The sequence below is a fragment of the Leptosomus discolor genome, chromosome 2 (assembly GCF_034619465.1).
Source record: "Leptosomus discolor isolate bLepDis1 chromosome 2, bLepDis1.hap2, whole genome shotgun sequence".
In the NCBI taxonomy this organism is placed as follows: domain Eukaryota; kingdom Metazoa; phylum Chordata; class Aves; order Leptosomiformes; family Leptosomidae; genus Leptosomus; species Leptosomus discolor.
The window spans coordinates 7,119,833-7,140,871 of record NC_141392.1 but is presented as its reverse complement, the minus strand read 5'-3'; positions in this window follow the sequence as shown (position 1 = coordinate 7,140,871).

The following is a 21,039-nucleotide window of genomic DNA, read 5'->3' as shown; positions in this document are numbered from 1 at the left end:
AAGAAGTCTGCTAAAGCTCTGTGAGGTTCTTTTAAAGACATTTTATTAGTCACTTAAACACTGTGCATTTTTGTTCACTCTGGTTGGTTGGTTTATATCTAGATGATTAACAAGTTGTTTAAAAAATCAGGCCTGATCAACTAATAAAATTGCGTTCACTTCTATGTAAATGTTTTGTTGACTATTGAATATTGTTCAATGTTATTGTCTTTTGGTGAGGGCACATCTCTTCAGCATGATCCAATTAATGCAGTTTTCAAACAGCGACACTGTTGCTCACACTTCCATATTCTTCCATCTGAAATATCAACACCCAGCTGCTTTAAGATGACATTAAATTTTTTCTGTTGTATTTTCAAACGACAGTCTGATTCTGCTTTCAGCTGCATCAGAGCAGCACCCCTAGGCATAGGGTCAGAATTGGACCTGTATATGTGCTGCACATGTGGCCAGGAAGCCTTCCTTTGCAGATCTGTTCACGTCCTTTGGAGGAGCCATTGAGTATATGCACAGAGGAGATCAGCTGATAAATTTTGGTTCTCTGTTTTCAACAGGGTGCCTCAACAGAGGCTTTTAAGGAATTAATCTACCATGAAATAAGAGCTAAAAAAAGAGTTTTATCCTCTTATGATTAAAGGGTAGGAAACAAAGTGTGTGAATGTCTGGTAAATTTTCTAAATGGAATAATATTTCTAGTGAAGTCTCACAGCAACTTATTTGTAAGTTATTACATATCTGAAAATTATTTAGAAAAGGAGCAGATACTGAGATGGCAAAGTACATTCTTGGTTTGAGTTTTCAGGAATGTAAAAACAAATGCAACCAAGTGTCTGAGCAATAAAACGTTAAATGAATGTTGGTATTAAAAAATATAAAGTGATACGCATGGACTTCAAAACCAGTCCTGACTTCACGTATAACATGATGATCATCCAGCTGTTCAGCCAACCCATGTGTACATGCATCCCTAATACCATGCACAGTTTTGATCCCCCAGCTCACCCATCTGCAGTCGGAGAGGAGAGGAGAGGAGAGGAGAGGAGAGGAGAGGAGAGGAGAGGAGAGGAGAGGAGAGGAGAGGAGAGGAGAGGAGAGGAGAGGAGAGGAGAGGAGAGGAGAGGAGTGTGATTTAAGACTTGTCCTGGAGCAACTAGGAATAGATTGATATTTCTCAGCCTAGGAGGAGATAACTAAGGGGAATGTCATGGAAACCTTTAAAACCAAAAAATGAAGTGGAGCATGTTCATGGTTTTCCATAGTGCAATGACTAAGGAGAACACACGGAATAATCAAATGGAAGTACAAAGAAAGCAAAGAGATACTCTTTTTCCTCTCAGTTCATAAACTGCTCTTGCTGATTGCTGCAGCAAACTGTGGATGTTCACATGGATTCAAAGTCATTTGGACAAATTCATAGACAAACAGTCCATGAAAAGCTATTAAAACACAAACGTGTCACCTCTGGCTCAGAAGTCACTGGGTTGCAAGTTGCTTTAAGGTGAGAAAGCACATCAGGAAAGCAATGCCATCAACTTGCACTGTGAGAACTGGGAGGTACCTAAGCAATTTCAGGGAAAGCGCCATGGGAACATCGGTCAGTTCGACCTCCATTAAACCTGTTGATGAGCTTTGTGCACATTATTGTTAGCAGCCTCTTGCTGGAGCAGGTAGGAGAGGATAGGTAATTTCTGAAGCAGGCCTCAGAAAATTAGCAGAGTGTCTGATCTTAAATATTTTCATGTTTGAAGAAGGTGAAATTGTACCAACCACAAAAATGTCAATGGGCACAGCAGCTGCAGAGCTTCTCTGTTGTCCTTGTTCTTCACTGTCCCCATTGCACAGCTTACCAGGGCTGGTTTCTATGTCAGTAAGAGCAGCAGGGCAGGAGGGTTGAATACAACCTAAGTCAAGTTCTCTGAAATGTAAGAAGCCATAAAATTTAAAAGTGAGAATAAAGACAGGAAAAACTAATTCTACAGCTTAAAAAAAAAAAATCAATAGATTAATTGGAAAAATAGAATAAAATATTATGATCAAATTTCTTCCATGGTGGTGCTATATTTGAGCTTATATTGTGATGACAGTGTGAGGGGAAAGAGCTAACTGATAGACTTGCGGAATACATTTTCAGATGAATAAATGATAAGGTAACGGTTAGGTGTTCCTTCCTTAGAGCCGTGGAAGTGGCAATAAAATGGCAGATGAAACTCAGTGTTGATCAGTGTACAGTGATACACATGAGAAGGAACAGTCCTAACTTTATATATGCAATAAGGTAACTAGCACTGAACAGGCAGCTATTAAAAGAGAGAAAATGCTCTTTGGAATGGTAATGCTTTTCTCAGATAAGAAATGTCCTTAGGTAACATTGTAAATGGAAATAAATTAAAACCTGACTATCCAAATGTTTTTCACTAGTAAAGAGAGAAAAAACAAATAATTGCGTGTCAGGATGTTCACTCACCAGGTTACACAAGAAGCATGAGCCTAATTTGGAACCAGCCTGCTCTCTGTTTATTATCGCCATCAGACATTACAAATATGCAAAATACTCCAGTCGAGGTTGGTTTTGAAGGCTGGTTAAAGCAGATGGGTGAAGAGGTTTAGGTGAAAATAGGAACTGGCTTCTAATCTGGTCTTTTTTCAGTGCTCTCTCTCTGAATGTTTTTTTCTGAAGTTTAGTAAAACCTGAGATTCACATGCTTCTGCATTTCCTGTTTTTGACCAATAGAGGAAACAGAAACACTGAAATACTGTAAGATGTTATTTTTAAAATATTTCCATTCAACCACCAGGAAGTTCTGGAAATCTTGCAAGAAGTCTAATCCTGTAGACTATCCAAAAATGGTTGCACAAGTTTGTCCAGTCTTTTGGGTATTTATACTCTTATCTGATGAGGATCAAAAATATAGCGAGAGCACTCTATTAGCGTGCAAAGTATTTTGCATGTGCAATTGCGGTTGCCTCCAAAGACTTTAATTCCCTGATGGGAAATATGCAGTAACCTGAGCTGCAGCTGAGTGCCAAACGCCAAGGGGCCTCAGGAGGAGGTGGGGGCTGAGTTGCCACACAGAACAGGAAGGCTCAGTGGAGGGAATTGTAACTGCAGCTAAGGGCATCCACTGCTTTCTGTAGGGTGGCAGGGAGAGTGGGATAACGGCATCAGGTGGGTGTATGGGTGGATGGATGGGTGGATGGACAGATGGATGGATGGATGGATATGTGGAGCCTCAGTAAGAAGGCTGAGAAACAGGCAGGTAGATAGGAACTAGAGAAACCAACAGCAGCAATCCAGAGGTTGAGATGGTGTGGTGAGCAGAGTGCAACGCAATATATGCATGGGACAGCAAGTCCATACATGTTGTTTAGAAGAAAGCAGAAGACACAGCGAGTGAGGAAGGTGAGGTATGGAGAAAAGAGGATTAGACCAACAGTTTTTAATGCCAATGACAGTGTTGCAACATTTTCAAGGAGTGTCACTGTATGAAGGCGTGACATAACGTGGCCGATAGTCAGGCAACCAGCCTCCAGTGAATGAATTGTCAAAACTAAATGTGATTTACTTTGAAGTGTGATAGAGACAAACAATTCAGAATGGAGACACCCATCCTATAGAAAGAAAGCAATGAACAAAAAAAAGCAAGACCCACGCTTACATTGCAATATTCCACTTTTCACTTCTTGCTTCTCAAGCATGTTCTTCTCCTCTCCTTCTTGGAACTGGCTGTTAAGAGTTATCCAAGGAGGGGCAAACAGCTAAAGAAGAGATTTCTTTTACAGAAAAGCCAGTGCATCACTCAGTGAGAGGTAGCTAGTATGCGAAGCTTTATATTAATTTACAGCATGGCACTTAACTACCTGGGTATTTTGTGATTTACACTTTAATTTAAACTTCATCATATCTTGATTCCTGATTGTATGAATGTTAGTCTAAAGAAAGATAAGTAACAGTTCAGATATGTTTAACATTTTAAAGGTGGGTTTGGTTCATGTGGTTGATAAAGCAAGTGTTTTCCGTGCTGTGAAACATCATCTGTTTAGACAACTTTTTATGGGACTGTATATGGAAATCTTTTCTGAAACAGCATGAAGGCCACTTTTTTGCTATGACATGAGAAAACACGAGAAACTGAAAGCACTCTAAAACCCAGAACATTTCATATCATTCACCAGATGACATTTTTAATCTTGTTCAGCATGTTCTAGAACAAAAAGGTTCCTTCCATCAGCTCTAATTATCACGGATTTTGCAAGAAACCCATTTTAGGATGAACGTGTATAAGCACACTGTACCATTGCTTGGTCGGATATACAATGAATAGGAAAGCAAAAAGGATTAGTTGTTCCTCTGTTAGTTGTGTTTAAACAACAAGAGAACTTGAAAGTTCTGTAGACCCCCTAAAACACAGGCAGTAATACAGCTACCACCACGAACTTATCAAACCCTTTACAAAAATTCCCCTTCCCCTGCCGTTGCTCTGGGAAGCACATCCTTGGCTCCTTCCACAGCCCTTCCTAAGAGGCAGAGACCTTCCCCTCTTGAATCACAGCCTATCTGAGATCTTTTCTCTTTAGAACCACTTACTTACTTTAATTTCTGCTGTGTCCAAACTGCCTTTCATTTCAAGGAAGTCTTAGCAGATATCTTGAGTCTGTCAGATTATCACAGAGCTCATCATTATTAGTTTCTCATCAGATGATATCTTCCCGTATACATAAGTATCAGTCCTTAATCATCTGAGTGTGTATTTTGCCATCAGCACGGCAGTACACTCTTTACAAATGGCATTATAAAAACAAGTAATTTCTTAGCTGGAGTGTGACAGACTGTTTGAATCCTGAAAAATTATCTAGCAGTGATAAATTGATAAATCTAAATATTATCCTACCCACTTCATTGCTCATGCTAACTACTTCCAAACTGGAGGCTCGGCACGTCGAACAACACTTGCATTCACAGATTCCCCTGTTAAACTCAGTGGAGATCTCTGAACACCATTAAATGTCAATTAAACACCATGAAGTTGCTTTGAACAGTAAAGTGAGTTAGTTTCTCTCCTGTGTTTGTTAAATTTTATGTCAGTTCAAAAACTTTCCTATAGGTTTTTTAATGACCTGTGCTCTCTGTAAGAGAAAATTTTGAAAAATTTTGTATTTATGCTATTAATAATGAAATTAAACATTACATACAAATAAGAGCAGCAACTGTAATTCCTGTAATAATAAGGCTATAGATCTTTAATAAGTACAAACACAAATATTTTTAATCTATTCTTGTTATTTGTTTAAAATAAATATTTTAAACAAGGGAGTACTTATTTAGGACAAAATACTTTGGGAAAACTTTTGGAAGGGATAACAATCGTAGGAAGATATTAAGGGTAAGACAAATTATGAGTTGTATATTTTTGTTACGTAATAATATGATATTGCAAAGTTCCTTCAAATCTACAAATTTACTCTCTGAATTTACGGGTCTACAGAGGCCCTGTCACAGGGAAGAGAGCAGGTGAAATGGAAATGGAGAGAGATATGATAAGGCAAAACAGAACTATTATCAGTATGTATGAAAGCAATTAGCCATCTATCAGTATGTAAATATACTATCCCTATGTATCAAATAACCATGCCACAAATCATTATTTGCTTTTGTGCTCAAAGTAGAAGTGGGTAATGACTCTGAACAGCATTTCAGGCACCCACTGCATGCACAGAGGTAATACTAAAAAGAGGGGAGGCAATGGCAGTGGGCAGCCAACAGGGTACATGTGGGCAATGAGAAGAAAGTAGGACTAAGAATTAAGAAGAGATTGATTTGGCTCTGACAGCAAGGACTGACACGACTGGAATTTGATATGGGAGAGGAGGACTTTGGTGAAGAGATTTAAAACAAAGACTCCAACCTGTGAGAAGGTTTTGCCCTGAGAGAATTGTCTTGTGTGATGCAGAAGTAGTGATTTGAAAGTCAGGGAGACCAAAGAGGCTGCAGTCGGTGGCAAAGCAGGTGGTGGTTCAGAGGTTTTTATGTGAGGTTTGGTCAGGGATAGAGAGATTTTAGGTATAGTCTCGAGATAGATGTGGCAGAATCATAACGCAGCTTGGATGTGTGATTGGAGAGAAAGTCAAAGATGATCCTCGAATTATAAGTCTCAATGTCAGTGAAAATGGTGGCACAGATAATGTGGAAGAGACCAAAAATTATTAAGAAAGATGAGGGGCTTGGTTTTTGTTAGAGACAGGCTAAGATACAGGATTCCGTGGACAGAGATATGACAGGATGGCACCTAGCAGAGGTAATTTTCTGAGCCATTGCCACTGAAGTGAGGTTTATTACACAGGTGGCTGAGGGAAAAAAATCGTGCTAAAGAGGGACATAAGGAAAGAATTAATGAATGATATTGCTATAAAAGCAAAGAGAAATGTAACTTTGTGGTGGGGAGAATGTCTGAAGCTCTTCAAGGATACATGGAGGGCAGTGACAAGAAAAGCTCAGCAGAGCGTTTATTGAAAACAGTGCTGTGAGATTAAACAGATCATAAGCAGCTGAATATTGGATTGCGGCGAGTGAACTTAAAGCAGAACTTGATGCACTATTTTAGTGCTGTTTGACAAAGTTTTGTCAAGCAGTGGGAACATGAACTTACAGTTGGAGACTACATTTAAGAGATGGGCCTATGGAGAGGAAGCATGCAATGGAAAGTCAGCAGAAAGCTGGTGGAAGGAAGGAGGCAGCAAGCATGGCTGAGAAGTGTCAGGAGGCAACATGAGCAGAAGACATCCAGAGGTAGAAAAAAGTAGAAAAAAGAAGAAAGAAAAAAGTCAAGTACCAAACCAGAGTTACGTTACAAGGAATTAGCCAAGATTTTAGCTGTTTCACTCTGCACCAGAGTAAAAACCTCCATCTGTGGAAATCACTGGGACAGGGAAGAACTAACATCCTTTCAGAATCAGCAGAACTTTCCTGATTCAGGAGATAACACCAGTGTTTCACATAAGTAGATATATTTCACTGTTGGCTTCACTGTTACCTCAAGTAAGGCTTCCTGACAGCATTTGCTCCAGAAATCAATGTGTTCCCATAAAAAGTTTCATGATACAGCGGGGTTTTTTCTAAAGGAAAGAAAAAAACCCTGCCAGTGTTAGAAGTTGAAGAAACCTTCTTGTCAGCAATTGACACACATTCCAAATGCGAAAGCTCGGATGCTTCTAAAACAAATTCTCAAATCTTTCAAAATACATTCAGTTACAAGACACTTGTAGAAAAAATGTAGAATCCACAGATCTTTTGTCTTTAATTCATATATTCAGAAAGGAAACGCTATTTCACTGGCTGTCAGATGCAGCTGAGAAGCACCACATTTTTAATGTCACTACCTGCCACCCAAGGCATTGAGAGAGTAAGTGGAGAAGAATAACATATCCAACTGAAATTGCAGGAAGGACTACAGGCAAAGTGTAATGAGATGATCAGTGAATGCAAATGAACCCTCTCACTTGAGAAGGTGATAGAATGAGCTCTTAGAATAGTACAAAAATTTCACGTAGGTTTTTAGGCCAATAGATAAGAGCACATTGTTAATTTTAAAAGACAAATTACTTGAATAATTATCCTTCTCTTTAAACACTTTCTTAATTATTCTCAGGCATATCTTCAGTTTTAAAGCAGAAAGCGAAGTGTAAGACTGACAAGCCAGAGCATTTCAAAACTTTGCAGGTATCCGAACCAGAGTTGCTGATAATTGGACTTAATCTGCGGGACTGGTATCTAGGAGAACTCCCATTAACTTACCAGATAGAAAAATTAAGACTGAAGAATCAAGCCTTATGAATTAACTATTCAAAGCTTACAGTTTTTCACTGCAAAATCAGTTAGTTGAGAGTGCATAGGTATGTATAAATATACAGATAGACAGACATACAGCTAGATAGAATTAAAATGCTTTTTTTTTTTTTACTACCCTAACTATAAACATTTCTGTCACTGTTTACTCGTAGGTTGGCTTTTTATCGTACATCACCGATACCAGTTGTTAGCTGTCTTTGACAGTGGGTTGAAATGCACCAACATGGCATATATACTGGGGATGGGTGGCATTGAGCAGAATAGCTTTGCCATGCGATGATACGCTTGAGCTTTGACAGAACACTAGCCTGGTGTCTATCATCCTGTCTTTGCCAATCAAATGCACATCCTTCTGGAGGCGCCTGCAGTTGACACTGGCACCCCAAACATAGCGAAAGGTTAATGCAATGACATTTCAAAGATGACACGTTGTCAAGGGCCCAGCAGAAACAGCAGAACTAGACTGTGTTTAGGAAAAACTATTGTGTTTTACAGGACACATACATGATGACGACATTCCCGGAGGGGATGGGTTTGGTGCAAACACCCTTGAAAGACCTTGCTCAAGAAAATCAGGAGTCAGGAATGAATAACAATATAATAAGATCTGGCCAGGACCCTGAGGTTCGTTCTTTTCCCATCTGTAAGGAAAAAAACGTCCTTTTACCAGAGCTCTGGCTAACCTTCGCCAGAGAAAAGAGTAGGAGCTAGAAGGACAAAGCCTTTGGAGTCTGCGAAGCCCTCTATTTAGTTACAGGGATTTGCAGGATAGCTTATGACTATAAAATGTGTAACTTATTTTTCTTCTTAGGTAAAGATGTGTGGCACCCTTACCCATTTTCAAAAGGGATAATTGACGATTAAAATAGTTCAGGTAAGGCAAAAGCTGCATGTTTAAAAAGTCATATTCCAGTATGTTTCCCTGGCACAAATAGATGCTATGTTCACATTTTAGAATTCCATTTCAATTGCTCCCTCCCCATCTCCGTAAACTTCCCATTTCTTTCCATTCTTCATCCAGCTTGCTTGTTTTTCACTTGTCTTATGTAGAAGGTCCCCTCTCCTGGCACCTTCTTCTAATCTCACCTCAGTGAAATATAATATGAACATTCATATTTGACTCGTTACTATGAAGAGCAAGTGTGTGGGAAATGAGGTCAAGTTATTTTCTTTGTCCCTGACCATCAACAAAAGACCAGTTGGAGCAGAGACTCTTTTATCGTGATACTTCCCATTGACTACAATTAAGCTCTGCTGACTTACCCCAGTGACAGGTCAAGCTTGGTATGTCCTATTTATTTATTTGTTATTTATATGTTTGTTTGTTTTTTTATTTGTTGGAATTTGAATGCTGTTTGAAGACATAGTAAAGTGCATAAGAACATCACTGGGCCTCATGGTAGAAGAGGAAGCTATTTCAAAATAATTTGGGAGGTGAATTAGTAAACAAAATGTTCAATGATAAAGACAAATAAATTTTTAAAAAAGGGGCAACATCAGAAATGTTGCAAGGCAATTGTCTCTTTCCTTGAGACAATGACAAGAACTCGACAGTTACTCTATCTGGGCCTGAGCTTCTTTTCATTGACATCAGCAGTAAAACTTTCATTGACCTCAATAAGACTAAAAGTAGAGTCTATATAAGCTCGTAATGTTGCCTCCTGCAAAGCTAAGTGCCACGGACAGGCATTATGCACTGATCATCAGCTACTTCTTTATCCTATAAATGTACTTTAAAAAATGAAAATATTAAGAAACATCATTTCTGTTCTAATGTGTAGTTTTGTTTTAAGAACTAGAGATAAGCCCAAGCCAGATGTTCAGATACAAAAAGTGCCCTCAAAATCTTAGAGCAAGAAATCAGAGGTTAATAACTTGTTCTGACATCTTTCAACATGCTCATCCCTGGGAAATAGTCATCCCTGGGACAGAATCCCTTCCTCTGGTCCTGGACAATTCGCATTCTAGGAGGTGCTTTGCCCTTTAGGGGTGCCTGTCTCGCTTGCTTGACTATGGAGGCAGCCTGGGCAATGCACAAGCTTAACATCAAATGTTTAGGCACTAACATTTAGGTGAACTGAATCTCGTCCTGAAGTTTCATTGCTACGAACTTGCACCTCCCGTATTCACCAGCTTCCGTGTTTTCATCACTGTCCTATAATATCTTTTTTTCTTTCTTGTAGACAACCTCCCTTTCTTCCCATACTCTTGCCTTCTCTCTGAGGGACAATTTCAGCAAGAGACATCTCCATCATTTCCCTGCCAATCACCTGTTGGTTTAACTACTTAATGAAAACCTGGGAGTTATGTCCACACAGCACTTATCTATAGCTGGGTGACGCATATTCTTACCACAGGGTTGTTTTAGAGTGGTGGCTGGTTTTGAGACATGTGTGGGATAGTGTCCCTTGACAACTGTAGATGATATAAACATGCTTAGAGTCCTACTAGTAAGACAAGTGAGGAAACTTATTTCCCAATCTTGCGCCAGGGACTGTGGGACTGCAAGGCGTAGGCAGTTAGTAGTCTTGTGCACATCCACTTCTCTGACAGAAATATTTGTGTTGTCAGTGACAAGGAACTGCAGAGGTAGGTTGCAGCTGATACCCCTGTAGTACTTACAGGGGTAATATTAGCACACAGATATCCAAGATCTAAAAAGATAGGTGTCTATCCCCAGACAAAGCAGGGTGTTTCAGCTAAAATCAACCCAGCTGTCAGATCCAAGCATGAGAGATCTAGTGGTATTCTTGGACATATTTATCTTGAAGAATTTGGAAACGATGCTCTAGTCTGAAGCATAAATTGATTGCTTGCTTCTCGTGCTTGCTTACAGACTGAGAGATCTACACAATTAAATTATTGTCCCACAGAAGAAAACTTTCAGGAGATGATTCACAATCTTTACAGTAAATTAGATAAAGTTTTACATAGTTTCATACTGAAGGCTGTACACTAGCAGTAAATGTCTTCTCTCTGAATCACTGAATGTTTCTGAAACTCAGCTTGAGCTAAACCATTTCTTCTTTTACATTTGTCTACCCTGAAATAGTCATGAGAGTTTGGAAAAGAAGAGGTTGTCTAGCTTTGTGCTTGTTGTGCACAAAAAGATCTACAACTTACCATTTACTTCTTGGAGGGACATTCTTCTGGCTGCTGGATGGTTCTTCAAGGCAAGCACAGGACATAAGTCCTGAACTTCATGGGCTTAGTTAGCTTGCTGAACATACAGGTCACAGATGCTCTTGCTTTAGCATTTCATTGTCATGAGAAAAGTGGCAGAGTTAAAGATCTAAGTCGTTTTCTCTGTTCAAAGTGTTCCCACTGGTTCTTCATGTTTGTGACTTGCTAAGATTAGACAAGAAATGCATTTAAACTTGGAAGCAAGAATTCAGGGGACGCATCCTCAGATATCACAAATTGGTTCTAGAAAAGCAAAGAGCCCTTGTAGGATTATTCAGCCAAATAGTGATTGTTTGTGAAAGGTGATACCAACAAAGTAAATAAGACAAGGTGTAAAAAGAAGTTTATTGCTGCTCTATTCAGTAGCAGAAAGAGCAAAGGTTATCATGCAATTACAGCTTTATGCAGAGCTCTTGCAGCCAGTTACAATCTTCTGTATCTGTTCTTGGATGTGCTTACAAAGTCTTTGTGTCTTCTGGACCTGCATCATAAGCACCAGAATCATCTCTATATGAAGGAGTCATGAATGTTTGTGCCATGTAGAACTATTTTTCCCGGGTCTGCTTATTCAGTACAGATGTATTTTTAATTATTAACTGTAAAAACTGTTATTGAAGGAACGTGTACCTTATGCGTCAGGACTTGGAACTGTGTAACCTTCTCTTTAAGAGTTGTGAAGCAGTTGTACGCTGGCTGAGAAAACTCTTTGGAGCTTACCAGGCCCTGAAATACTTGGAAGAATAACTTGGCAATGGCTGAAAAAACGGGTACTTATGCATGTTCAGTCTTCCAGTTGGTAGTCTATAGACAGACCCTTTAGTGTGCCTTGTTTATGCAGTGTTTTGGTCTGCAGCATATAAGGAATCTTTTCAGCTTAGCAATGAATTTTAACTTTGAGCCCCACTGCAAGGAAGGGAATGCAACCGCTTTTATTAATACAAATTGTGCAGTTGGACAAATGTAATGGCATAAAAATAGCATGCTGCTAACTTGCTTTTGAAAAGAAACTTGAAAGAGTCTGTATACAGTGTGAATATTACATTGTACAAGCTTTTCCTTTGAAGAGATGAAAAAATATTGTTATGCTTAGTATTTTCATCTGTCTATTAACCATACCAAATATAGTCCTTGTTAAATATATGGGATTGCAAGCTTTTTACACAAGGAGTTTCTTTTAAAATTGCTCAGGCACATAAAAGGTTGCCTTAGTCTACAGACTAGAAGTCAGCTAACTCAGAACATACCTTTGCATTAGTATTAATGAATAATATTTTTCCACAACCTGCATAACAATTATTTTCTGTGTATAGGAAGAAAATGTATGCATATTAAAGACACTAACTTCGAGGGATGCAGCATGTAAAATGTACTACAAGGTCAAATCCAGCCCAAACTTCATTTTTCCTTTTCATTAATATTTTTAGAAGGAGTCTTCAAACTTGTAGGTGGTGACTCAATGGGATTTGATATGAAGATGTGACACCTCATCTTAAATTCCTTAACCACATTTCTTAAGTTGACAGGAATGTCAGGAAGTGTGCCTGATAAGGCTTGCTGTCCTCTCCGAGCTGACTAATCATACATGAAGTCTTGGCAAGAGATAACCAGGTTACAGTAGAGCCAAAATGACATCACATCAACTCAATTTCATATCCTGTAGACACCAGTGCCTATCACCACTCCAGGTTGCTAACATCCTTGACACACAAATGGTATTTTCAGTCTCCGATGTCCCCCTTTTACCCTGTGTCTGTCACTCTGGGGTAAATCAGGAACAAATTTGTCACTAAATGTAAAGAACCATTAACTCATGGACACTTTGTCATCTGAAGCATAATTTTCTGTGCACAGCTCACCAATCCCCGAACTCTAGCTATTTGCATAACAGTTTGCTATACAAATTTATGACGGAGGATAGTGCTGAACTTGTTAAAATTCCATGTGAATCTCAGCACAGAAAATGGACTGGTGCTTTAAATCTTGGAGAGTTGTTCACATCAATAATGAATTTCAAATAATTTATTCACTTCAAGTGTAAGTGGTTGGCATACAGTCCTTACAGCTGGTTTGTTGAGATAATTGATTTCCATATAGTTTAAAGATGGGGAAAAGAAACATATGACAACTACAGCGGGTTTCAAGGCAATTGTGAATGCCATATCAGTTTAATTATAGCTCCATCTTTAGCTGACATGGGTTCTGTCCTATTGGAATTAAAATATCCCAGCAACTTGAAATGTAACAGTGATGAATTTTTTATGTTCTTCTACCTACCTTGTATGCTAGCTCAGGGCACTGTTACAAGTACACTTCTAGGTTTTTTCAGTGGATAGTTAACATGACATGCAAGACTGGTCTGCATGACACAGATAACTCAAGGGAATAGCAACAAAGTAAATGAGATGCATTAGTATCTGGATGTGAACTGGGGGATATAAGTTCTCAGAACTTCTTGTTTAATTTATAGAATTGGGTTTTTTCCCCTGTGCATAAGATTTCAAAATGGTAATCATATTCAGGAAATGAGATGTTCCCACTTCAGGTACTAATATCAATATGTAAAAGATGATCATTAACCAGATGTACTACTCAGCAGTGCCTGTTATATGTAACCAAGCTAACTGAGGTGATAAAAGAAGCTTTTACTTAAAATGTAGTTATATTAACCATAGAGACACTGGGAAAACTGGGAGGTTGTTTGTTTTAAGATTTTTTTTTATTGACCACTGTATGCACAAAGCAAGGGCTTAGTGAAACAAACAGTGTAATAAAAATTTGCATTGCAGCTAACACAGCAGTATATGAAACACTCGCATTGAGGTCTAAGCTGGCTGCTCCTGCATGTGACCACTTAAAAGGAGACAGGCTGCATGTCCACATTTTCACATATAGGACATATAGAATGAGCAGACAACCAAGACAACTAGAAACCCCTAACTTCACTCCACTTTTTTCTTTCCACTAAGAATTGCATCACATAAATTGGAAATAGAAGAGCTTTATTTCATTCTTATTTGACATTCTTATGCCATTCCTAAGCTTCACAGTGCAGAAAAAGAAGTAACAGATGGGCTGTCTAGTAAACTTGCATGCAGTCAGGGGCCTGATTCCCTACTGTGCTGGTTTTGCTTCACTTGATGTAACTTCCCTGATTCCAATCAGGGTCCTATACTTACAGTCCAATATTAAATTAAAATAATTCCTGTGGAATGAGGCCGCAGTTTTGTTTCAGGTTAACAGAAAATGTCTGAGTATGCCTCAAATATCCTTCCAACATCTGAATAAACTGGAATAAATAAGAATGGACCCTTCTCTGAAATAATTTATGGACTGTAATGATGAAATAAGGGCTTCAGTGGTCTAACTTGACATCAAAGGCACAACATTCCTTGTCATTAATGCCTTTTTTTGTAGATAGATACGAAGTTTTCTTTTGACATTGCTCAAGAGCAGAAGGTTCACCAGCATTGTGACTCACAGATTCAAAGATTTCTTAGGGAGAAACTGTTGACGATCTGCCAATTTGGGGTAAATATACTTGGTAAAAAATATTCAGTAGACTCCACAATGGTCAACATTTCACAGGAGAGGGACAGAGTAAGGAGAGGGTAGAGGCTTGATCTTAACAGTGGGTATAGCTGTCTAGAGCTGATGGTACCAGTAACAAGACTACACATACCAAAAAAAAAAAAAAAAAAAAAAAAAAAATCTTACAGTCCTAAGAGCTATTTTAGCCATGATAGATCACAATCATGCTTTGTGCAAGCCTAGTTTGGTGAAAACACTGAGTTAAACATTACTTACAAGGCACCAAAGCCTAAGGCTTCCAGTATTGACTTCCAGCTCCAATTCCAGAATGCAAGCCTTCGCTTAAAATTAAGCACAACAGTAAGACCCTGGAAAGGATTAGTTGCAGATGCCTGACAGTCACCACATAAATATTTTGGGATGCATAATCCCATTACGACTTTGCTCCCTGTTTGTGGTTCAAATATGTAGCTTTTGTTCTGAGTTTGTGTGTGTGCATTATGAACACATATTCATCATTTGGGGTTGGAGCTCAGACAGAACCTTGTATCGAGAAGGCCCTGTGTGGAGCCACACCAGAATTACCTTAGCTGTCTTAATTTAAAGACTGCACCAGGAGGTACTGGAATGATTACCAAGAGCTCTGGAGAATTAAAAGGCTTTGTTGTCATGCAGATATATTAACACTAGAAAGAGCTGAGATGAGTAAAGAACCTAAAATAGGGGCTTCATGCAGAAGGAACACTCTCTAGCATCTCTTCATAAAATACAATGGAAAATTTAGATTGCACAAGAAATTACGGTGGTTGATTTTGTTTGCAAGTGGCTCCTGAAATACATCAAGCGGTGGAAAGTCAGCTGGAAACTGTAATAGAGACTTCCTAAGTGAGAACAAAGTTGCAAAAATACTCTCTCTGTCAAATTTAGGCTCAGGTCCTGTCCATTAAGCCTCGGATGGCTTGTTATGGGCAGGCAGGAATTCTGCCAAAGGAAATAAAGTAGCCAAGTGTGAAATCTGCTATAAATAAAGGGAGTGGTCTGCAAAAGAGCTGTGCCATGGGATTTAAACTTCTGTAACTCTAAATCCAGTGAGTAAAGCAAGCTAATAAATAGATGCCAACAATTTGTGTGTGTGTGTCACACTTTTATAATACAGTCCAGGTTGCAGCACTGCCTCCCAAACTGGTGAGTTAACTTGAATACTAAATTGATACCTGTGGAGCGATACTTTTGTTTTTACCTATTGACAATAATTTGTGACACCCTGCTTCCTCCCCTCAGCCTGCACGGGGTAAGAGGGGGAGAGCTGGAGGACAGAGTCTCTCAATCACGGAATCATAGAATCATAGGATGGTTTGGGTTGGAAGGGACCTTAAAGATCATCTAGGTCCAACTCCCCCCGTCATGAGCAGGGACACCTTCCACGAGACCAGGTTGCTCCAAGCCCCATCCAGCCTGGCCTTGAACAGGGAGGGAGCAGCCACAGCTTCTCTGGCAACCTGTGCCGGTGTCTCACCACCCTCACAGTAATTTCTTCCTAATATCTAATCTAAACCTCCTCTCTTTCATTCTGAAACTGTTACCTCTTTTCCTATGTGGTGGTTTGGCCCTGGCCAGATGCCAGGTGCCCACCAAAACCACTCTGTCACTCTCACCCCCTCAGCTGGACAGGGGAGAGAAAATATAACAGGCATGTGGGTCAGATAAAGACAGTTTAATGAAGCAAATTGCCACGTGCGGAAGCAAAAACAAAACAAAAGATCTTATTCTCTACTTCCCATCAGCAGGCGATCTCCAGCCACTTTCTGGGAAGTAGGGCTCCGGTACACGTAGCGGTTGCTCCGGACAACAAACATGAAACAAATGTCCTCCGCTTCTTCCTGTTTTCCCCAGCTTATATTGCTGAGCAGACGTCATGTGGTATGACGTGGTATCCCTTTGGGTCAGCTGTCCCGGCTATAGCCCCTCCCCAGTTTTACCCACCCCCAGCCTACTGGAGAAATGTTGGGGAAACAGCCTTGGTGCTGTGTGAGCCCTGCTCAGCAGTAGTCAAACGCTGGTGTGCTATCTAGCTGCCCCTGCACAACACGATGAGGGCTGCATCTCAGGCAGACCCATTACATCCTATCACCACACTTCCTCCCCACCTTTCCTGTAGGCCCCCCTCAGGTACTGGAAGGCTGCTATAAGGTCTCCCCAGAGTCTTCTCCAGGCTGAACAGCCCCCTCTCTCAGCCTGTCCTCAGAGGGGACGTGCTCCAGCCCCTGATCATCCTCATGACCCTCCTCTGGACTCGCTCCAACAGCTCCATGTCTGTCTTATGCTGGGGGACCCAGAGCTGAATGCAGTGCTCCAGGTGGGTCTCAGCAGAGCAGAGTAGAGGGAACAAATCACCTCCCTTGACCTGCTGGTCACACTTCTTTTGATGCAGCCCAGGGTGCAATTTGCTTTCTGGGCTGTGAGCACACATTGCTGCCTCATGTCCAGCTTTTCATCCACCAACACCCCCAAGTCCTTCTCCACAGGGCTGCTCTCAATCCACTCATTGCCCATCCTGTATCTGTGCTTGGGATTGCTCCGACCCAGGTGCAGGACCTTGCCCTTGGCCTTGTTGGACTTCATGAGGTTCTAATGGGCCCACCTCTCCAGCCTGTCAAGGGCCCTCTGGATGGCATCCCTTCCTTCCAGCATGTCAAAAGCACCACACAGCAACAACTTGTTCAGAATGCCACTTGCCTCTAGTCTCCGCTCTGATGTCAAGCCGTCGACCGTGGCGCTTTGAGTGTGACCCATCCAGCCAGTTCCTGGTCCACCAAGTGATCCATTCATCAGATCCATGTCTCTCCAGTTTGGAGACAAGGATGTCATGTGGGACAATGACAAATACTTTGCTCAGATCTAGGTAGATAACATCATTTGTTCTTCCCTTATCCACCAATGCTGTAACTCCATTGTAGAAGGCAACCAGATTTGTGAGGCGTGATTTGCCCTCAGTGAAGCCATGCTGGCTATCACCAAACACCTCCTTATTTTCCATGTGCCCTAGCATGGTTTCCAGGAGGATCTGCTCCATGATCTTGCTAGGCACAGAGGTGAGACTGACTGGCCCAGATCTTCCTCTTTTCCCATTTTAAATATAGAGGTTAAGCTTCCTCATTTCTGGTCAGCAGTAACTTCATCGAACTGCCACGACTTCTCAGTCGTGATGAGAAACTTAACCACCTCATCTACCAGTTCACTCAGGACCCACAGATGCATCTCATCAGGTCCCAGGAACTTGTGCACCTTCAGTTTCCTTAGATGGTGTTGAACCTGATTGTTTCCTTCAGTGGGTGGTTCTTGAGTCTGCCAGCCCCTGCCTTTGCCTTCTGCAACTTGGGTGGTGTGGCTGGAGCACAATCTCCAGTGACAGATGCTTTCAAAATTATCTTTGACTTCAGAGGGGATGTGATCTGTCCAAGCATCTAGTATGTTCAGTAGCTTTTGGGACTAATGTTTGTTAGCTCTTAGTGTCTGTTTTCACATTTCATCCTCAGCCACTGAACAGCCATATTTACTTTCAAAGGAAAAGACTAAAAATCCCAGAGCTATAGAATATGTTTATAAATATCCTAAACCAGCATTTCCTGTGTGCTATTTTTGTGTAAATGTTGTTCCTATATCTAAGAAGAAATAGATTATTAACTGTGTATTTTAAAGCCTATGTAGAACACAAGGAATTGCACATCAGTTTTCTACTACTTCTAAGATATTACAAAAAGTGAGTCATCAACTGGATTTTGTCCCAGTTGGAGTTAGTGGAAAAACTTTCATTGACTGGTGTAATTCAGACTCCAGTCCTCCAGTTTTTATTTGTGGTGATTAAAAGTATTTCTGGATATCCCAGACCTGCAACTACATGGCAGAACACGTATTTTCAGATCTTAGAATGTACAAAATGTGGCAACTTGTTAACCATGCAACAGGGTTAATCTACTGGGAAGTCATTGGATAACTATATCCCTAATTATGAAAACTGAATTAAGTAAAGAAAACAACTTGGGCACATTTGTTACTTTCACTACTGAAGGCTACCCTAGTGCTGTATGCCTTGAGAAGAGCTGCAATGGCAGCAGAGCTTCTGGCAACGAGAGCGGCAAAGTTTGTAGGGCTAGGTTGAAAGGCATGGATTTTGACAAGAGAATGACCTTTTGGGCACTGGAACCTCACCCTGCATTGCCCTTAGTTTTGGCTGAGGCTTTTTTTACCTCAATGTTCAATCTCAACGCTTGGTTCAGACCCATTGTCCTAGCCAGGTGACATCTTGCTGTCTACTGTCTTTCATCCAAGCTTTTCTTGTACACAGATGACTGTCATCTAGTAGCCCAAAATCTTACTATTTCATTTCTGTTTCTGCCCAAAAATGGTGTTTAACTTTTCTAGCTTGCTGAGAGAGTAGGCATGTTTGAATCAGTGTTTTGCACGGAGGATGTTGAGACAAATTCACACGAATGAAAATTTATTAGCAGGCTCCATAGCTGATGGCACATATCAACAATGACAGAGGAGAAAAAAAAAAAAAATACAGGGAAAGGGAAAACTCTCTCCAGTGGCAAGCTGGGAGTAGAAGCTGTGGTAGGCATCCTGAGACAAGCACCTTCCCCAGGCATGCTATCCAGGGCACCAGACAGTTCCAACACAATAATTTCCCTACAGCAACTACATAGTTTTGATCAGGACTCACTCAAACTTCTTATCGATTGTTCCCATTCACAGTGCAAGCTTTGAGCAGGGGCAGGCGCTGCATGGCTGGTTGGCTGGTAAGCTCTGTGCAGGTATATTGTTGAGACCCTTGATGTAAACCAAAAGCTAAGACCAAAGGGTAGGAAACAGAGGGGAAAAGGAAGGGGTGATTCTTGCTCAGGTGGCAATCTTTTTGCCTGGAACCTGCCACACCAACGCTATTGGGGTCTGCAGGCAACGGCCCACTTACCTCCAGTAAGGCCCTGTGGTCTTAGGGAGCCCAGGTGCCTGGTGCCAGTGCACTACCTCCAGTGTCAAGATGGTCATTCATCCCTTTCAGTGCCATGCAGCCGATCAGGAATCCTCTGTGTGTTCCTTCATGATAAAAAACATCCAACCTTCCAACCATACCCTGAGCAGGTCACACCAGTCACTGGCCATGGGGAGTACAGCCTGCTGTAGGGAGTTCTGTTCACCAAAAGGGAGGTGGCATTTGGAATCAGGCAGACACCATTGCTTGTGACCATTTGCACAACTGTGTGTTCTCATTAAAAATGGCACTAAATTTGTCAACAAATGTATTATTACTCCTGAAGTGCTTGATTAGCTGGTGCGAAAAATACATTAATAGATCCTACACATTATGTAATTGAATGTTGCTTGATGTTTAAAATTACAACAGAAAAATGGAAAGCAATGTCTCACATTAAACCTTTGCCTCCCTTTGCTCAGATGGTGAGCAAGAATTCCCTAAATCTTCTCCGCACCAAGGTGTAAAATCCTGTGGGGAGCATCTCCCGTGCAGAGTAGGTCATAAAGTGGTGCTGCTCCTATGCTGAACTATTTGTGTTAGACTCATACTGCACATATACTGACATTTGTGGGGATGTGAAGAGCCTCAAGATGCAAAAAGATAGTATATTTAAATATAAACTGAATGGCCAACTTGAGTGGTTTATATTACATAAATTCCTGGAAATAAAAGAAAGAATTATGAAATAAGTGCATTTCACTTATCCAGATACTGAAACACCTATTTCACAACTAGTCTGTTAGCATAGAACCAGTAATAATGCTGAACAGGATAACACAAGGAAGCAGGCGCTTGACATGTAATCCCTGTATTTCCTCTATCCATATGAAATTCTGCTTACACAAGGAACCACACAGACAAACAACGCACCTAATACTTGTCTTCTTCTCCTTAATGCATCAAATGTAACAGTATCAGTTTAAAAGAACGGCTTTTATCTGCACATTTAATTTGATATAAAATAGAAAATTTAATTCCCATGAGCAAAAAAAACCAAATTAACACAGAACTTTTCACTTTTGCTCTCATGTCTCCTTTAGTTCCAACACTGTATGTTAGTAGTCATACATGATCTTCTGTCTGGACTATGCTTCTGCTTTATGCCTACTGCAGAAGCAAATTGATGCAATCTGCGTCGCAGTGCATATATGCAAGATGCAACCTGCTTGGTCTTGGTGACTGCAAGTACCAAGTCTCTGCCAGAGGGCTTGATCCACTTTGTGATCTTTCTCCAAAACACTTCTTACTAACTTAAAAATTTTTGGTTGATTAGATTTGTTTCCGCTGTCTGCTATTTAAACAAACACACAAAACAAAGAAAAAACATGCAGAAGTGCTGCGTTTGGTAACTATGCATGAGCAGGCAGCCTTGATTTATTTGCTCTCTTGTTTGTATAGCTGTAACTATGGTTATTTATCTAGATTATTTATTATTCATAGACCCCTATAA